This window comes from Notechis scutatus, chromosome 11 (assembly GCF_049901735.1).
Source record: "Notechis scutatus isolate UNSWTSFEM ecotype Mainland chromosome 11, rNotScu1.2, whole genome shotgun sequence".
Lineage (NCBI taxonomy): Eukaryota > Metazoa > Chordata > Lepidosauria > Squamata > Elapidae > Notechis > Notechis scutatus.
Window position 1 is genome coordinate 9347437 of NC_142019.1, and position 20653 is coordinate 9368089.

The 20653-nt window shown below is 41.0% G+C and overlaps 1 long non-coding RNA gene across 1 annotated transcript in view; it reads right to left on the reverse strand.

Annotated features, from left to right (window-relative positions):
- Positions 1-3943: 3943 nt before the first annotated feature.
- Positions 3944-20653, reverse strand: part of LOC148129700 (uncharacterized) — a 62810-nt gene continuing 46100 nt past the window's right edge. Inside the window, exon 3 of the long non-coding RNA XR_015750794.1 lies at positions 3944-7047. This is a non-coding gene — a long non-coding RNA (uncharacterized LOC148129700). The remainder of the gene's footprint in view (positions 7048-20653) is intronic.

Below are 20653 nucleotides of genomic sequence, written 5' to 3' on the forward strand. Positions count from 1 at the left end.
CTCCTGAGATATTGGTGGTTCAGTTCCAAGTGCAGCTAGACAAAGACCCAATCTTGTGCCTTCTTTGGAACTTCCCATTTTTGTTGAATGATACTGAAGCTCCCTGGAGTTGAGCAGAGGAATAGGGCATTTCTCAGTTATCTGTATTTTCTCCCACATTTCCACTCCTCTACTCACAATAGAATACCTTATGCCACCAGACTTGAAATTTTAAGCTTAGACAACTTAGAACTATGCTGCCTTCGGTTCGACCTAAGCATAGTACATAAAATTATCTATTGCAATGTCCTACCCATCAATGACTACTTCAGCTTCAACCACAACAATACATGAGCACAAAATAGATGCAAACTCAAGGTAAACCACTCCAAACTCGATTGCAGGAAATATGACTTCAGCAACAGAGTGGTCAATGGCTGGAATACACTGCTTGACTCTGTGGTTTCTTCCCCAAACCCCAAAAATGTTAACCTTAGACTGTCTACTGTTGACCTAACCTGATTCCTAAGAGGTTTGTAAGGGGCATGAATAAGTGCACCAACATGCCTACCGTCCCTATCCTAATGTTCATTTTATTTGTATCCATTTCATGTTATAAATCCATTTGCTGCTATAAATCATGTTTATACTTATATCTGTTATCTAATAAATGCTTGACAAATAAATAAAATAAAATAAAATTTCTTCCAAGAGTTTGTTCCAATATTTGAGGGGCTGCCACAGAGAGGAAGGGGTCAAGCTATTTTCCAAAGCACCTGAAGGCCAGGCAAGGAACAATGGATGGAAACTGAACAAGGGGAGATTCAACCTGGAAATAAGGAGAAACTTTCTGACATTGAGAGCAATCAACCCATGGAACAGAAGTTGCCTTTGGAAGTTGTGGGAGCATCATCACTGGAGGCTTTCAAGAAGAGACTGGACTACCATCTGTCAGAAATGGTGTAAGGTCTCCTTCTTGGCCAGGGGGTTGGACTAGATGACCTACAAGGTCCCTTCCAGCTCTGATTATCTGTTATCTGTTATAGCAGTTTACAGAGGCAAACCACAAACCAACTAAATGACCTACATTCAGCTGTTGTTGTTTTTAAGTTTAAAACTTCCAAGCCTAGCATGTTGTATGAATGCATCCCACTCAGTTTGCAACTGCCCTGGAATGTGGTTTGACCACAGGCATAGAATTACTGGTAGAACCCTAATGCCTTGACTTACAACAATTCATTTAATGACCGTTCAAAGTTACAATGGTCCTGAAAAAAATAACCGCTTTTCACACTTATGACTGTTGCAGCTCCCCCACCCCCAATGATCACACAATTGAAATTCAGGTGCTTAGCAACGGGCTCATATTTATGACGGTTGCAGTGTCCCAGGGTCATGTGATCCCCTTTGACAACCTTCAGGCAATTAAGTCAATGGGGAAGCCAGATTCAATGAACAGCCATGTTCCTAACTTAACAATTTCAGTGACTCCTTTAACAAGTGTGGCAGGAAAGGTCGTAAAATGGGGCAAAACTCCCTTAACAACTGTCTCGTTTAGCCACAGAAATTTCTGGGCTCAATGGTGGTCACAAGTCAAGGACTACCTGTCTGTACAGAGCCGTGGTTAAAATGGTTAGAAGGCAGTACTACAGGGCTAACTCACTGCCCACAGCCAGGAGTTCAATCCAGACTGGTTCAAGGTTGACTCAGTCTTCCATCCTTCCGAGGTGGGTAAAATGAGAACCCCAATTGTTGGGGGCAAGAGGCTGACTCTGTAAACCCCTTAGACTGGGCTGTGAAGCACTGTGAAGCGGTATATAAGTCTATGTGCTATTGCTAAGTGGGAAGGAAGGAAGGAAGGAAGGAAGGAAGGAAGGAAGGAAGGAAGGAAGGAAGGAAGGAAGGAAGGAAGGAAGAGCCATGGTGGCGCAGTGGTTACAATGCAGCATTGCAAGCTAACTCTGCCGACTGCCAGCAGTTCGATCCTAACCTACTCAAGGTTGACTCAGCCTTCCATCCTTCTGAGGTGGGTAAAATGAGGACCCAGATTGTTGGGGACAACATGCTGACTCTGTAAACCACTTAGAGAGGGCTGGAAAGCACTATGAAGTGGTACATAAGTCTAAGTGCTGTTGCTATTGCTATATAAGGCACTATGAAGTGGTATATGGCTAAGTGCTAAGTGCTATTGCTATTGCAGGCTATCTCTGCCTACCACCAGCAGTTCGATCTTGATCACTCAAGATTGACTCAGCCTTTCAGCCTTCCAAGGTCGATAAAATGAGGACCCAGATTGTTGGGGGCAAGATGCTGACTTTGTAAAGCATTTAGAGGGGGCTGGAAAGCACTGTGAAGTGGTATATAAGTCTATGTGCTATTGGCATTGCTTTTCTTCTAGCAGCTGGGGGAATGGTTGAGCTGAGACCATGTTATGCAGAAGACTACAAGCTTCATGACTGAGTAGCACTCAACCCAACATTTCCTGGGTTATCTGATGTCTTAGCTATGCACACACAGACCGATTCTTTTTTTTTTTTTTTACCCTTCTCCAGCATTCATTTTACATCACAACCAACCCTGTGTACATATTATGAGCATGATAGAATGCAATGAACAAATGGCACCTTGTAGAAAGGATATTTCTTAGACTTACTCGTCCCATAATGCCCCTTTTCCTAGTGAGGGTGTGAAAACCCTCCCACCCTCCTCCAGCCTCACTTGCATATTGACCAGACAATGTACACAGCTTCTTCTATTCAGGCTGCTAATATGTGTAGATTCCCCATCCCCTTGTGGTGAATACAGACAATGGGTCCGTATTTATGCACACTCGCCATTCAACTCACATTAACCTGCCAATGTATACAGGCTGACACCACAGAGAGAGAGAGAGAGAGAGAGAGAGAGAGAGAGAGAGAGAGAGAGAGAGAGAGAGATTATGGTCCACAAACACAGTTGCCAGATTGTCAGCAGTCACAATATACCAGTCTCGGGGAAATAGCTTGTTTCTGCATGTCCACTACAAAGTGAATGCATTTCTCTCCCACATGCATAGAATAGAGGAAGTAGAATTGATCTAATTGCTCACTCAGCTTGAAGCTGCAGGAATCTCTCAACCCAACACCAAAGGCTTCCACAGCAAATGCAAAGCCATTGAGAATCTTCTGAATTTGTGTGACCATTTAGGGAAAAAGCAGTTTTGTAAATTTTAGACTCCTGTTTTCCTAGCTGTGTGCCCACTGCTGCCCCAAATGATAAAAATCTTACTTAAAAATGGAATAAAGTCAGCATTGCTCTGTTTGGCTGACCTCCTGCCCATTTGCTGAATAGGATCTGGATCTTTATTCCAAAGCCTGTCTCTGGTGGCACATTTCTTTGGTGGGAACCAATAATGTTGTCAAAGAAGCAAAACCAAAACCCAAACTGCTTTTATTTTCATTCGTCTTATTGACTAAATAAGATATTAAAATGAACAGCACAGATTGTGAAAACAGGGAAAGGTTTTATTATTAAAATAAGTATCATTGTCAACATCTTCCTCCAAACAGGTATATTTGTTAGTATTCATAGACACTTTTAAAATCATGGAGACAATTCTGATTCCTCGCAACAAATGTTCATTGCTGCCAATAAGAACTTCTTTGCATATATTGCTTTTCAAAAATATGTGGTATGATCTTATCTGGAAGCTTTGATGAATGGAGTGGCAAAACGCTATAGAATGTAAAGGAAAGCAAGTTAGAGTTGACTTTAACATGAAGCACTGCAGGAGTTTTCCTGCCTTTCTATAGCTCACATTTTTAGTTCATAACCCCAAAGAAAAAGACTTTGGTTTTATTGATTGGTAAATTCTCTTGGCAACTTTTTAAGCTGAAGAACAAAGTAGCAGTGATCAATAGAATAAATCTACTTTTTTATTCCAAATGGAGGTATCCCAAGAGCCAATGGCAGCAAGAAAATGATGTAAAATCAAACAGTAATTTTTATTTCAAAACAAATACACATCAAAGAGAGGCACGAAGCCCAAATCTACAGGGAACTGAGTCAAAAGTAGAAATGCAGGAATCCCAAAACCTTGCTGAAAGCAAAAGGCTTTCAAATCCTATGTGTGCTTAGATATACATCATATTATATATCATATTCCGTGAGGATTTCTTCCAGATAAGTGGATATAATATTGCAGCTTAGAATTCCTGAATTGGTTTAGACTGCCAGAAATGCTTCACAACCATTCGTTGCAACATAAGCCTTGGAACAAACCTGTGGATTCCCCAGATAGTAACCTTCTTTACATGTAGTTCTTTTTTATGAAATGTTATTATCTACTTTTCATTAACACCATAATACATGAAAGCTGTGTGCAAAGTAGGCCTCGATACCACCAGTATCCTCAATGACATTATTTTAAAGCTGGAACATTTTAAAAACAACATACTGGATCCACAGTATAATTGAAACAATAGTAAGACAGAGCTTTATTCTTGTCTAAATACTGATGCTAGGTGAGTGGATCCTAGCTGAATTCCAATACCCCATGGAGGCAATATCCCACTTATTATCCGAAACTAAGTAATTTAGAATCATGTAGAATGAATGAGTGAGTGAGTGAGTGAGTGAATGAATGAATTCTTTATTGGCCAAGTGTGGTTAGACACACAAGGAATTTGTCTGGGTGCATAAGCTCTCAGTGTACATAAAAAGAAAAGATACATTTGTCAAGAATCATCAGGTACAACACTTAATGATAGTCATAGGGTACAATAAGCAATCATATGTACTAGGAAACAGTCAATATAAATTGTAAGGATGCAAGCGACAAACTTACAGTCGTACAGTCACAAGTGGGAGGGGATGGGTGATAAGGAGTGATAAGAAGATTAATAGTAATAGTAATGCAGACTTAGTAAATAATTTGACAGTATTGAGGGAATTATTTGTTCGGCAGAGTGATGGCATTCGGGGGAAAAAACTGTTCTTGTGTCTAGTTGTTCTGGTGTGCAGTGCTCTATAAGAGTTGAAACAATTTATATCCAGGATGTGAAGGATCTGTAAATATTTTCACAGCCCTCTTTTTGACTTGTGCAGTGTATAGGTCCTCGATGGAAGGCAGGTTGGTAGTAATTGTTTTTTCTGCAGTCCTAATTACTCTCTGAAGTCTGTGTCTGTCTTGTTGGGCTGCAGAAACAAACCAGAAGGACTAGGGGTGACATGACAGTGTTCCAATACTCAAGGGGCTGCCACAAAGAAGAAGAAGGGGCCAACTTATTTTCCAAAGCACCAGAAAGCAAGACAAAAAGCCACGAATGGAAACTAACCAAGAAGCAACCTAGATCTAAGGAGAAATTTCCTGACAGTGAGAACAATTAACCAGTGGAATCTTTAGAAGTTGTGGCTGCTTCATCACTGGAGGCTTTTAAGAAGAGATTGGACAGCCACTTTTCTGGAATGGTACTGGGTCTCCTGCTTGAGCAGGGGTTGGACTAGAAGACCTCCAAGGTCCCTTCCAACTCTGATGTTCTAGACTTGCTGGGTTGGTGCACACCAATCTTATTTCCATGGTGAAACACACAAGAAACACAGGGGAAACACACAACCAGCACATAACATTGTGCCACATGTGGTTCCCAAATAATATTATTTAAGGGTAGTCTGCCTCTCATTCAGCAGAAGACTTATAATCCTCATGACCAAAATCCTCATGTGCTTTCCCAGACCACAGTCAGTGTGGCATCATAAAATATGGCAATCTTTAAGGTGCCATAAAGTGTTAGGTTCTTCTCTTCTGGGAAAGGCTGAAAACAAAATTAGCCATAGAAATTAAGCCTGTGAACATGTTCAGTCAGGAGAATTGAATGGTCAACTTTGATGTTCTAAATGAATCTCAATGAGTCATAAATTCTTCCACATGTTCAGAAATGGTTTTCTCCCATTTTATTTATTTTTATTAATTTTTATGCTGTCCATAGCCCCTATAAGGTGACTCCAGGTGGTTATGAATTAATCCCATTCGAGGATCCAATTTGAATGTACATATTGGATTAATTTCTTGAACTGATGATTCATATTGGATTTAACCTGACTTGCACAGACGTTCAGCAAATCATAAAGATCAAGTAGTTCATGATTATTATTCTCCATGATATGTGTCTAATTCCCCATTAAAACTCATCAAAATTGACAGTTGTGTCCAACTGTCTTGCAAAAACAGAATTTCATAATTCCATTAGGGTTAATGTGGACTCTAAGAAAATAAGGAGTAACCCTTACCAATCAAAATTATTACAAATGATTATCATGGGAAAACAAAACCCCTATTAAATTCCATTAAATATAGTTGGTTGAGTACACTTAACATGACAAAGCAAACCAAACATATTATTGCTTGCTTTAGTATATGAGCCCAACCAAACCAACTTACTTTTGAATAATCAAATGGAATTATCAATGTCTATCATACAGGCTAAAATGTATGCCTGGTTATATAAATTTTTAACTAAATTACAGTGGCTTATCTCACACAATCTTGCAAACCAGCCACAGCGCGCTATAATACAATATGTAAACAGGCACAACCAATGACAACTTTAAAGAACGAAAAACAAGAGTTCTTCTTCTTCTTCTTCTTCTTCTTCTTCTTCTTCTTCTTCTTCTTCTTCTTCTTCTTCTTCTTCTTCTTCTTCTTCTTCTTCTTCTTCTTCTTCTTCTTCTTCTTCTTCTTCTTCTTCTTCCTCCTCCTCCTCCTCCTCCTCCTCCTCCTCCTCCTCCATCTCCACCTCCTCCAAACAGAGTTTTAAGAAAACTTCCATTTTTCTTGATGATCAAAACAAGAAACGTGGACAGGTGAAGAATGAAAAAATCCACTTTACTCAGCCAGAGAGTAGGCAAAGCAGAAAATGGATGGCCTGCTGTCTCAAAACATTTTCTGTGCAAGTCATCTTGAAGAGAGGTTGGTTAAAATCAACCACAGGTCCATATGGTGGAAAAAAAAGAGAAAGGTGCTTTCATCTGTAGCATATCTGGTTGAGACATCATCATTTCCAAGTTCTTGAATTTCCCCTTCTCGCAAATCTATAACAAAAATAAAAGAAACAAAAATAGTAATTATTCATGTGATTCAATGAGATGCTTGTGAAATCTTACAGCAGTATAAAAATTTGGATATGCACAAGTTTCTTAAAAAGACACTTTGGGATTTTGTGTGACATGTTATGCACAAGCAACGAACAATGTTATGGCTAAACGCAATGTTGTGCTTCTCACAAGTGAACCGCAAACTAACATAGTAACAATAAAATTTCCTCTAAATCTTGGCTAATTCATCATTATCCCCTAAACATGTCCATGTAATTTTCTTTGGCAACAATATAGAAATAGCTTACCAAAGTTTCTTTTAAGACATTTATTCAACTTCCCATGTTAGGCTAACATCAGGAACCACACACTACCAAATTTTACTTTAGTTTAGCATCCAACTGCACAAACCCAGCTATGCAAGCTACCCTCTGCCGAATAATCTCTCTGAGGTGGGATAGAAAGAACTAGGACTGATATGACATTTCTATTTTTTAAAAGTAGGGTAAATAATTGAAGTGAATAGTCTATTGCCTCCCATCTATAGCCTCACAGAGCACCAGGGTTATTAGTATCATTGTTATCCCATAGCAACTGCCTCACTCTGCTACAATTCACATTTCTTTGGAAAGGAAATGGATCAGTGTGGAAGTTCTGATTGAAAAGTGCTTCCCCTGACAACTCCTTCCAATAATAAAGTAAAATGTCAGGGTTTTTCTTCTTCTGCCTAATCGGATTCTTTTCCCTTTGCCCATTTTCTATTCATGGTCTCTGGTAGGAGGGACCTGCCCCTCCTCCCTCGCCTCACCCAATCAACCGTTTCATAGACACACAGGGAGCAAACTTTCTGGACAATTTAATCTCACCGGGGTGTTACTTAGCAAAACCCTCTTTCACACTGACCATTCCCCCCCAGCCCTCCTTTGCTTTCTCTCTATCCCTGCTCCCATTATTTTCTCTCCAGCCTCAATTCAATTTTACTGGCCCCTGATATCTTTCTTCCTCTGTCCTCTGCAACTCCCCGCCCCCTCCACTGCTTCTTTTTTTAATGTGGAAACACATGTTATTTATGCAAATCAGTGCTTTTCGTGCTCTTTTCTGTTGCTCCAGACTTCCAACTCCAATGTGTGCAAAAGCTGCATTCTCTCTTCTCTAACTCAACACAGATTGTACCTCCTTTGCTCCTGGGGCCAGGGGGAGGGGCGGGGAGAAAATTATTTATAGATGGATGGAGATGATAGATAGATAGATAGATAGATAGATAGATAGATAGATAGATAGATAGATAAGTAGGCAGGCAGGCAGGCAGGCAGGCAGACAAATGCCTTAAGCCAGCAGAACATGGTGCTTGCCTTACAATAAATATAAAGCATCCCCAATCCTAAAAAAAAAAGATCCCAGGGAAATATTCTATTCTAAAGAAAAACAAGAGATCTCAAAAAGCTATGATCAGGAGTTATATATGTGTCCACACCAGCAGGAAATTTTTTTTTATTAGCTGTTTCACTGATCCAGAGTTAAGGCCGCGGTTAAGCAGCGATGGCTATTTCTTCTTAGGAGCAAGTTTCTTTCAAAGAATCCCTGAGACCAAGGAGGGTTGAGGCAGCTGGATTTTTATTTTTATTTCCGTTTTAATTTTTATTTATTCAATTTCCATTGCCGCCCCATTCAACCCAGTGATTCTGGGCCGCTTCCCATTTTTTCCCTTTATCGTAAATTACGATTTCCCACCATCATCCAAACAATGAGGAAATCAACCATCCCCAAGTTAAATGAGCCCCTAATCTCTTTCCAGCAGACGTGCTTTGGGAAACAAGGGTCGGTGAACAGAAGGTTCCAGGGAGAGGCTGCGAATGCAGAAAAGGGGAAAGCCAGAGGCAAGAGACAAGCGATCTGGGCCTCCTTGTCTGAATAGCCTTCACTTGGGTCATTGTTCATCTACTCTCCCACTTCAGCATCTTCTGGGGAGGGGGACAGCTTGTGTATGGGGGGGGAAGGGGGCCAAAGAAGAGGGAGTGGTTTCAGCAGGGGCACCCAGGAATGTGTCCCTAGGGGGGATTTACATGCCTAGACAAGCTAGAAAAGAGGAGAGAAGAGGCAGAGGAGGAATGTCAAGGACTCCAACGAATGAATAGCAAGTTTGCCCTTGAACCTCAAAGGCCTGGGCTATTCCCAGGCTCCAGACAAGAAGCGAGAGAAGCCCGCACCCAGCTGTACAGTTCCTCGGCCGATGGTTTAGCTGAGACACGTTGACAGGACGGGCTGTTCCCTTGCGAGTCTCCATTTCACTTCCCAGCTCCCTAGCAACCATGCTCAGCTCAGCCTCTTTGCAAAAAGGAAAGGAGGAAGACGGGGCAGCAGGAGCTTGGAGCTCCTGGGAAAATCCCAAGGAGAGCATTTGCCCCCCATGGACCAAGTCTTTGTATCCTGGACATCACTGCCAATAAGGCAGCAAGCAAAGTATGCTAAACTGCGCACAGCAACAGAAGCTGGACCCTTGGGACAGCAGCGAGAGGATGGCATTTTTGTTTCCTAGGCAGGAATAAAGCACAGCAGCCTCCTTTAAAAACAGTGCAATTCCTGGGAGATCATTTGGAAGGAAGGTAAAAAAGGCCCCAAGATGGTTGAGAGGTTGGTGGAGGAAATCCTGCAGGGAGAAGAAAACTTAAAATGGTCGGAGGCGAAGGAAGGTTAATAGAAGCATTGGATCAGAGCCAGCTATGGAACTCTTTCACGCCCTCCCCCCAAATCCCCACCCCCGTGACAATTACATGGCCAGATGCAGCTTGCTTAGGAGCTCCACGCAGGCCCAAACACAACCCAATGGGACTTTTGAATTCTCTCAAACACAATGCTTTCCCACAGTCCATTCACAGGTTCGGGTGGCCAAGCATTAAATGCTATTGTTCAGGCATGTTATGATTGGATGCTTTAACAGGTGATAGGGCTAACAAGCTGCTGGCCAGACCTGGTTGCTCAATTAAGCTTCCATTTTCGGGGACTGCTTCCCTCTGAATGAGGACAAAACCCAAAGAATGCATTCTGCAGCCATGGGAGCTTGTTAGAGGCATTTGAATAGCCGCTGTTGGAACGGTGCCGGATCACAGACAAGCCTTTGGTTTCATCGAGCTAAGCCATTCTTCCTTTCTCCCATAATCCTAACGAAACTTGGCTTCCTCCCTGAACATCTTGCGTAATGAACGAGATGACTTGATTATGGCTGGAAGGAGACGGTGGAACGCCAGGAGGGAAGACATGCACAATTCCGCCCCCAAACCCCCTCCTCCCTCTCTCTCCTCCACCCCCAATCCTTTCATGGTGCAATTCAGTTGCTTTTAAAAATCCTGGGCCTGGTTTTCAGAGAGCTGTTTTCAACTTACATTAGCCTCTCCCCCCTGGATCTGTATTCAATCCCGTTTGTTCGTCATGTGAGAAACAAAAATACAGGCTATTGATCTATCAGATTCAATAAGGCCTTTTGGATGACAGCAGGCCCCAGAATACAGAGACATGAACCAAAGTTTTAGATAGGATGATTTCAAAATGTACCAGAGCTATTTGTAATCCTGCTGAGCCATGGCTAATTGTGAAACACAATTTTTGCAAAGTATAAATATATTTGGACATAGAAGGACGAAACCACAAGACATAAGGAACTGAAAGTAGCTGGTGGATAGAGGTTTGAGATGTACACGGGTATATGTGGAAACTGTCAGGAAGAAAAAATAAGGAAGTAAGTTGTGAAATGAGTGCATAAAAGTATAAAAAGAATGTCTGGGGATGAGTTTGGGGCCACTGGCCACAGCTATTCCTCGCTGGACCTAGCTATTGTCTCTGGACCTCATTGCAATGGGTTCAGAAGTGGGTATTCAGCCAGTTCTGACCAGCTCTGGAGAAGCAGTAGTGGAAATTTTGACTAGTTCAGAGAATCGGCCAATACCACCTCTGACTGGCCCTGCCCCCATCTATTCTTTGCCTCCCATTGAGTCCCAGCTGATCGGCTGGGTCTTCTTTGGTTGCCCTGTACAGGAGAACGGAGCTGGAAAGCAGGTTAGTGGGGTGGGGAGGGAATGGAGATTTTACAGCCCATCAAGCCACGCTCACCAAGCCATGCCCATAGAACCAGTAGTAAAAAAAAATTGAATCCCACCACTGAATAGGTTATTACTATAAGTAATGTTATGATGGCTATTCATGTTTCAAATTGCTCATGAAATAAACCTCTGAATCTTTTAAGCAAGCATTATTGTTTGTGGTCTGTCTGTGTTCCTCTTTATTGGAATTTTCCTACGACAGTCAGTTGGATGCGAACACCTTGGCTTGCTTTTTGCAAGGCAGAGGGGAGGCCCACAATCCATAAAGAAGGAAGGTGGCTAGTGAGCCAGGCAGGAAACTTCCTAACAATCCTTTCGGAGAGCAAGTTCAGTCACAAAGGCGGTGTTTGCGGCCCTGACAGAAAACTAACAGGGAGGAGCGGGGAGCCTAACCCACCGAGGCTGCTCTGATCCAAGCATGGCGTGCCTGGTTTTTGAGGCATGGAAGGGCCCATCTCCCCCCACCCTGCACCAGGGCATTCACCTGATGCAAATCTACTGGCTGAATTCCAATTTGGAAGATTAGAGGATGAAGCTCCAATTGGCAGCATGTGCTTTGAATTAAATCAGGCAACCGCTTTCCCCCTGTTGCTTTGGGGCTTTAGTGGGGGGGGGGGGCAGGAACAACTGTTTTTTCTTGGCAAGGCTGCCTGCTTTCGAACAATAGAAAAACACACACCTTAAGTTGCTTTATATTTGCAGACACAACACCCTGTGACTTATGGCGGCTGCTGGGTTTTCTTTTTTCTTTTTTTTAACTGACCCCCCATTTGTGAATGCAACAGCAAAGATAAGGAGATGGAGATAAAGAGATGGGCCATTGTGTCTTAAACAGGGTTTTAAAATAGTAGAGATGCTGTGTTACAAATCTTTCTCTTTCTCTATCTTCTACCATTTTCCTGCAATTTCCATTTTGCGTGCATCTTATGAGTAATGCTATAACACTAGCCATCTCCTCGCTGCTTTACCAGAAACAAAAATAAATTGTGCAGTGACACCCCACCCATGTACTGCATGGTGCTAGACCTGAGTAAGAACATTTTTAATATGAAGGGTCTAGATTTGGCTGCCAAGCACACTGGTTACATACAAGCAAGGCTAATATTTCGTATGTTTTTCTCTTTTTGTCGATGGAAAACGTTGGAGTTGGTTTTCTCACCCTTTATTCTTATAATGCCATCTTGCAATACCTTCTTGGATGAGAAGAGAAATGTCTTCAAAAAGAAAAAGCAGAAAGTCCAGTTGCCTCTTGAAGAAAAAAAAAGCACCTTTGGGATAACCATCACTTGGATGACGGAGAATCTCTGCAGACAACCAGGAAAACATGCAACCCTGGCTCATACACTGCAAACCTTCGGCTCACAAAAGATTTTGCATGTGTAACCCATGCAAAAATCACTTCACTCTGTTTTAAATTGAAGGGCATCGGGTTTTTAATTTTAAAAATCAGGTCATACAGCTTGGGAGGAAGCAAAGGAAGAATTCAAAGGACATTCTGTTAATGGCCTTCAAAGAAACACAATGTTTACCTGAAAAAAATACTTTAAAAAATAATATGGCGATAGAAGCAGGTGCCTTGCCTTTTTTCTATCTGGATTTTTTTTTTTGTGAGGGGGGAATTTTAGGAGGGGTAAATCCTCCTAGATTGGAGGTGGTTTTTCTTTCGGGATAAACCACTATGGGAAATTAGCACAGCAAATCCCTGGAACTTCCTAGACCCTCAAAGGGATGGGGCGTGCTTCTGGCAGGCCTCCATCTGTGTCACTGCAGAAATGGAGCGAGTGTTCCTCTCCCCCCCCTAACCCTCTCCTCTCCCCACTTTCTTTCCACCTTGTAAGCAAAGTCCTCATAAGGCACCCAGCCCCACTCCTGTCCTTGCCCCTGCGCTTATGTTCCCAGCAAACAGGGAGATGCAAAGCCACGCTCAGAATCTGATTCTCTGGCTTTAAGCTCCACTCTACCAGCAAAGTGCAACCAGGAAGCTCAGGCAGTTACCATTCCGGGGCTCAACGGCAGCTCTTCCTTGCATCATCACGCTTATCTCCAGATTAAGAAAATAAGCACTGCTTCTGATACCGATGGCAGAGGCCAGGGGAGTGGGGGGCAGGAGAGTGGGGGAACAAACCAAATCTGTTTGAAGCCATCATCATCCCTGGAAGTGTTGGGGGCCTTCCCACCCCACTTGACCATTGCATTGGGAAGCAAAGTGGCAAAAGAAAGCAGAGGACAACAGAGAGAGTTGGGTTTTAGATAGAATTGGGGCAAAATGTGGTTGCTTGATTATTGCCAGCTACTGGGTAGAGTCATCCTATCAACATTCTGAATCCAGCAGCTCATTATCTGTTGGGCACAATGCAAGGAAGTGGCATTGATGTCTATGGAGAATCTCAATGATCCAGGTTGTGTTGTCCAAAAGGTGATTTATTTATTTTTTTTAAAAAGGCAACTGGGTTTTCTTGGTTTTTTTTTCTCTTTGAAAATGTTTAGCTTCTCATCCAAGAAGAGTTAGAACTGAAGAAGCTTCTAGGATGAGAGGCGAAATGTTTTCAAAGGGGAAAAAACCACAGGAAGTCCAGTTGGAAACAAAAGCACCTTTGGGACAAGTGGTAAAGATCTATAAAAGCCTAAAATACTGAGCAGTTGACTTGACTCTCAGCAGGGCCATCTGTCTGGCAATGAATCTGAAAAATAATAATTAATAATTGGGTGTGTGAGAATGGTTGTTGTTTTTTCTGGGTACCCCATTCATTGGGGGAGGACCAGACCTTGGCTCCCACTCTCTCAATATGCAGAAATTCAATAAAAACTTAGATCACCCAAACTTTTGATTGTTTTTATTCATTTTCATGTTCGATTTTGACTCTGATTTTGAATGTATTTGCAATGAAGCCGCGTTTTAATAGGCCCATAGGAGGAAGTGGTCCATTATTGCTGAATGTCCAGTAAATGAGTGAGTACATTATCAGTGGTGATGTCTTTATGTAAATACTAAAAATGACATCACTGGCATTATTTTCACAATAGCAATAGCTCTTAGACTTATATACCGCTTCACAGTGCTTTAAGCCCTCTCTAAGCAGTTTACAGAGTAAGCATATTGCAAATCTGGGTCCTCATTTTACTGACCTTGGAAGGACGGAAGGCTGTGTCAACCTTGAACCGGTCAGGATCGAACTGCTGGCAATTGGCAGAATTAGCCTGCAATACTGCATCCTAATCACTGTGCCACCATGGCTCTTAATCACAATCATTTCGTTATGTAAACAGCATGAACTACACTACAGTAAATTCAAGGGATACCATTTCTAGTGTATCTGACATCCATTGCAAAGAGGTTTGTAAATTCAACTTTCATTATAATACTACTTTATTGGCATTTGGTGTTTTCTTGGCTGATGTAATCTGCCTTGATTATTGGATGAATAATATGCGGGGGGAGGGGGAAAGCAGGCAAAGGAGAATTGCACTCTAAAGAGAGTCTTCTCAATGGTTGATGTGCCTATATTTGTCTACATGACTACAAAATTGGGGAGGGGAAAAAAGTTGCATTGCAACACATAGAAAATATGTCTTTTTGGCTTTTTGCCATTTACACTTGAATATAACTAGAACATGAAGGACTCTCTGGCATTCAGCAGCAACTGAAGATGGAGCTCTTCCAGAGATTACACCTCAGGAGTTGTCTGTGTGTTCCAGCTTAGATGAAAAATTGTACTATTGAATGCTACACTGCTTATTTTTGTAAATGATAGAAAAAAATTAAACAACCTGTCGAAAGGGGGATCTCGGAGTCTTACTGGGACATTTGTTTTTCTCGCTGAAATCTCATGTTCATACAAGATTCTCAGCAAAAAGGCAACATTGGAAAACAGCCAGAAGCAAAGATCAAGGACAAGAATACAATTGAATCCTCAGAGGGGGACACCTACAATACAGTCCCCGAATGTAGCTTAAGTTATGCTTTCATTCAACTTCTTATGTATGGGTACATCGCCTTAGATGATGTCACTCTTAAGGGGTCAAGAAGCTCACTTCTATTGCTATGGATTCATTAATCAGCTTTGTTCACATGATGAAAAAAGAACCATTTACTGTACATATTTTATCCCAACTAGAAGATCCATCAACTGATCCATCCATCAATCCAGCAAAGCAATCTTTCCCTGATCTTCTACCTGGCGAGTGATTGTCCAGCAAACAAGCCCAGCCTGTGTCCAGTGAAAGAATGAACAGGAGAAAGAAAGAGGGGGGACATAGACAAATCATTGTCCAGTTGTCTGTTTTTGTGGGGAATTCAATGTACTTCATTTTCTCACTTTGAAGAAACTTCATGATCAACAGAGAGGTTTGGTCAAATTGCCCTTGGTTCTCTCTTCACCTACCCAACACTTTAGAACTCAACGGGATTTGGCAACACTTTGATTTCCAGACATTGTGAAAAATCACTGAGGGCCAACTCACCGAACCATACAGATCAATGGAAGATGCATCCACATAAAGGATGGTGAACAAGATTTTCTTCCCCTCATTAGAGAATCATGATAGACAATAGAGTTGATCAAAAGTGTAGACTTGCACATGGTTAAAGACAGACCCATCACATTTAGGAAGCATTGGATGGTTACAACTGAGAATTACCTCCTATTTTGATTTACTAGAAAGATCCTGATAACATTTCTCAAACATTAGGGAGAATTAGACTGCAGGCATTTCTGAATTGCCTAGTAGAGTTAATATACCTGCTAATGCCTTGACTTATCTGATTTGAAGCGAATCATCTGCACTTGGATACTTACTTTGGATACATCATTTTAAAAACAAAGAACTTTTAATGTCTCCACGTTACATACAATTTTTACTAGTTCCATGACCGGTCATGTGAGATGGGAGTTGTAGTTCAACAACATCTATGGGATCACCTTAGTCCCTGCTCGGTCTTTGAAGAAAACTGAAATCTAAAATGTAAAACAGAGGTCTCCAAATTTGGCAACTTTAAGACTTGTGGACTTCAACTCCCAGAATTCTAGGAGTTGAAGTCCACAAGTCTTAAAGTTGCCGAGTTTGGGGACCCCTGATGTAAAAGAACCCTCTACTGCAACAAGGACTCCAACCCTACAGGAGGTCTTGCTCATGGAAATTATGGGATGAAATCACTAGGAGGTGTGAATTAAGGAGGCAACCTTAGCTCTTATCCATAAATAAACAATTAAGCCAAGCATCTATGCAGATTCTCAATCATCCAGGTCATGGTTGTCCCAGAGGTGCATTTTTCCAAAGGCAACGGGACTTTGTTTTTTCCTTGAAGATATTTCACTTCTGAGGAACTGAAGAAGCTTCTTGGAGGAGATGCAAAATGTCTTCAACAAATAAGGAAAAAACACAGTCCAATTCACTTTGGAAAAAAGCACCATTGTGACAACTAACCAAGCATAATAGCTACAAACGCAACCTGACAGGTTAAATGCATTTTGAGTTGATACCTGAGGGGTTAAATGCATTTTGTGGTCACAATATATACATATATACATATACATATACATATATATAGATATAGATATAGATATATAGATATATTCTGAGGTTTTCACGGGTATTTATATGTGGATCTTTGGTTATTCGGGTTTGACGCCCACCATGAAGATGTGGCACGACCACGAACGCGAAGCCAAACAACACGACCATGAACGCGAAGCCAAACAACAAGATCACAGCTCACCAGCTCAAATCCCCCAGCAACTAAGACCAACCTGAGCACAACCAAGCCCCCACCTGAACAGAACACCCCCCAGCCAATCAGAACACAGCCAACCCCCTGCCAATCAGAACACAGCCAAGCCCCCACCCAATCAAGTCACACCCCCACTAGCAGTTAAAAGGAAGAAGCAGCTGCAAGCTCACATTACTCCGAGAAGCACAAAGCCAAAGACACAAGCCTGAAGATGATGAATGAGACTTCATCGAAACGTCGCCTAGATACTTCCAATTTTACATGGGAGAAAACCCGAATAACCAAAGATCCCCATATGTATGTATGTATGTATGTATGTATGTATGTATGTATGTATGTATCTGGGAAAGCCAACATGAAAATGTATAAGGAACTACACGACAACCCCTCCCCCAAAAAAAATAAAAAAATAAAAGCACTCTAAAACATTTGGCCTTCTTCCTCTGAAAAAAATTTTGGGTTGTATTTTATCTTTTCACTCATCTACCTGCCACTCGCATCATATTTCCCCTGCAGAAATAAATCCCCTTAAATCAGTTTAACTGTATAGGACTGTCTTCCCCAATTAAGGATCTTCAGATATTTTGCATTAAAAGTTGTGTCATCTCTGACCTTTGTCCAAACTAATTGAGACAACTTGGAAAGATTTGGGTCCCATGATATTTGGAGAGCCACAGAGCACAAAAGTGAATTTAAGCTGTCTCAAAACAGCAGGAACTGCAATTTGTTGTAGATGTGAAGAATGAGAGAGAACTGCCAAAGGATACCTATAAATCATAGAAGTGATTTAGAAATATGTTTGCTCTGGCTTTTTATAAGTTATGCAGGAGACAGCAGAAGCAGAGAGACTGCTATCTCATCTTAAAAAACATATTTCTGAATATTTCTCTGCATTAAAAAAGACACAAAGCTCCTTCCATCTAGTAAAATAGCTACACTCTTCATTTTGACATGTGAATTTAATCTATGAAGGAATGCTTAAAGTTATACAGTAGCCCTTGCACGCTCAAATAACACAAGCCAGAATTCTCCTGAGTAAAATGAAAAATGGCACTAATACAACCACAGACTTCTAAAAATCAAATAATGTGTGTTGAAGTTTGCTCCAGTGCAGGTTCACACAGCTAAATATACCTCCATACAACATAATAAGTATTTGCACATTGCAAGCTGTCAAATTGAGAACACAAACTTCCTGTGCAACTTTTGATTTCTATGCTCATTTTTATAAGAAAGTGTGCAAACTTTTTATCCCTCATTGACTGCAGAAGAACTGTAGTTGCACAACTCACCATCCCTGGTTTGACCTATGACAAACATTATTTGGTTCCAATGCATAAACTGAGAGTCCACAGTTGGAAGTCAAAAGGTCTTGCAAAGCCTTAAGCTGTAGCCCTTCAAAAGTTGCCACGAAATTCTAATTTTCCCTTTGAGCAAAGTGGGATATTTTTAAATACATGAGGAATAATTATATTAACTTGATTTGTTAATTTAGATTCAAATGTGATTAAATCTAATTTTGTCATCATATTAGCCACAACGTTGCCCTGATGTTATTTACTTTTTGGATTGTAAATTCTAGCCTGGTACTAGAACAACAACTTGAAAAAAAGCCATGCATTCTTGACATAAATACTCAAATACTCTGGGTTTTTTTAATAGTTCTTTTCTTTCATGGGTGAAGGAATGAACTCCCCCATCATACCCACCCTAGAAATGTATGCATATGGTGCTTGGATGAGTCCCAGGAACCAGAGAAATGCAAGATATATTCAGGATTTAAGACTGCATTGTTCCATATAATCCTGCATTTTAGAAGGATTGACATTCTAAAAATTCTGTTCTGTTTTGTTCCCTTCCTTTCCCCTCCCCTCCACTCCACTCCATTCCATCATAATTTCTACTCTACTCTACTCTACTCTACTCTACTCTACTCTACTCTCCAGCAAATGAAAGTTGCTGTAAATTAACCAGGAAAAACAACAACATTGTAGCTCTGTCCATGGTACTTAGGAAGTGCTTTGCCAGATGTTTAAAATATTATTTTAAAATATTCCAATTCACTAAAAATAAAAAACCCTGCTCTTCTAAGTTAACTTGAATAGAAACAATCTCATATGGCAACAGGACATTTAAAAGTGAACAGCTTTCCGCACTAGTTCAGGTGTTGGATTAGACTCAAGGGGATCAGGGTTTGAGTTCACCCTTAGCCATAGAGTTTCCCTGAGTGACTTTGGACTAATCCCTTTCTCTAAGTCTAACCTTCTTTGTAGGGAGAAATAAAATAGGAGGAGGAGGATATTCTGTACTCAATGAATTTCTGAGGAGAATATTGGCTATAAATCAACCAAAGAAATTACATTATTCTGCTACTTGAACTACTGCAATAGAAAAGTCCTTATAGGACAGAAAAGCCAGTATAAAACTATAGAGAGCTATAGATATGGATATAGTACTCTTTGACTTTCCACAGTTCATTTAGTGACTGTTCAAAGTTAAAATAGCATGAAAAAAGCGATTTATGATCATTTTCCATATTTAATGACTTAGACAACATTCCCACGGTCACCTGGTCAAAATACAGATGCTCGGCGACTGACTCCTATTTATGATGGTAGGTATCCCAAGGTCACATGATCAACTTTTGGGACCTTCCGACAAGCAAAGTCAATGGGGAAGCTGGATTCACTTAACAACCATGTTCCTAACTTAACAACTGAGGTGAATCACTTCACAAATGTGGCAAGAGAGGTCATAAAATGGGGCACAACTCATGTAGCCAGTGTCTCGCTCAGCGGCAGAAATTTGGGGCTCAATTGTAGTGGTAAGTCGATGCCTACCTGCATGTTATACAGCTCATTCTCATTCTAATTAATTCCAGGTTTAAAACATGGTTGTTTTTTTTCTTAGAAACAAGGCCCACTAAAGACCCACTGAGATATAAGTCAAGAGCCTTAAACATACATGAAACTGATCAACATAATTTAATTCAGCCTCCTCCATCAGAGTATCTGATTGGCAATTCAGGGAGCCGTAGCCCCTGCACACAAAATGGAAGGCACTAGGCTAGAGAATATTCATGTTGTTGGGCTCCTTTGTTTAAAATTACACTTAAAATCATATTCTTGATCGTAGCCACTGTAGTTGGAAGTCCAAATCTCACTGCGTGTGAAGTAAAGCTTTGAAGTGCATAGCTTAAAATCTCCACTTATTTAAGTATGAAAATAATGAATACTGAAATAATGAATTGTGAATTAACCACTGCAAGTGGAAAATTTAAGATCTATGGGATCGTTGCCAAAGAGAATATGAATCGCAGCATTACAAATGGCCAATTAATAAATACTGCTCTAGCATTTTGCAATAAAGTACAATCTCATCTCTCCAAAATGGCCAGGGGATATCCAAAAATGCTCAGATAATCAGAAATTTAGTACACAGGAGTGATCATTTACATATCATTATGCTGACACAAAACTCCTTGGGTGATAACACAATGAACTGGGAGTATTATCTATTTGTATAGCGGAGATGCAGATAATAACACAACGCCAAAAAAAATTGACAACATGCTTATGAATTTTGTGGGGGGGATGGCCTTCAGGGTTTCTCCCAACCAGTAGATTGAACTGTTTTTCAGGATCAGTGTAAATGTCCACTTCATCGAAAATGCATCCAGAAGTTCACTGAAGCTTGCAAAACAGAGGAGGGTGGTCGTATCCATCCCATAATTGCTGTACTCAGCATCTGCTTGTCAGATGGATGCTACTTCTGTACACAA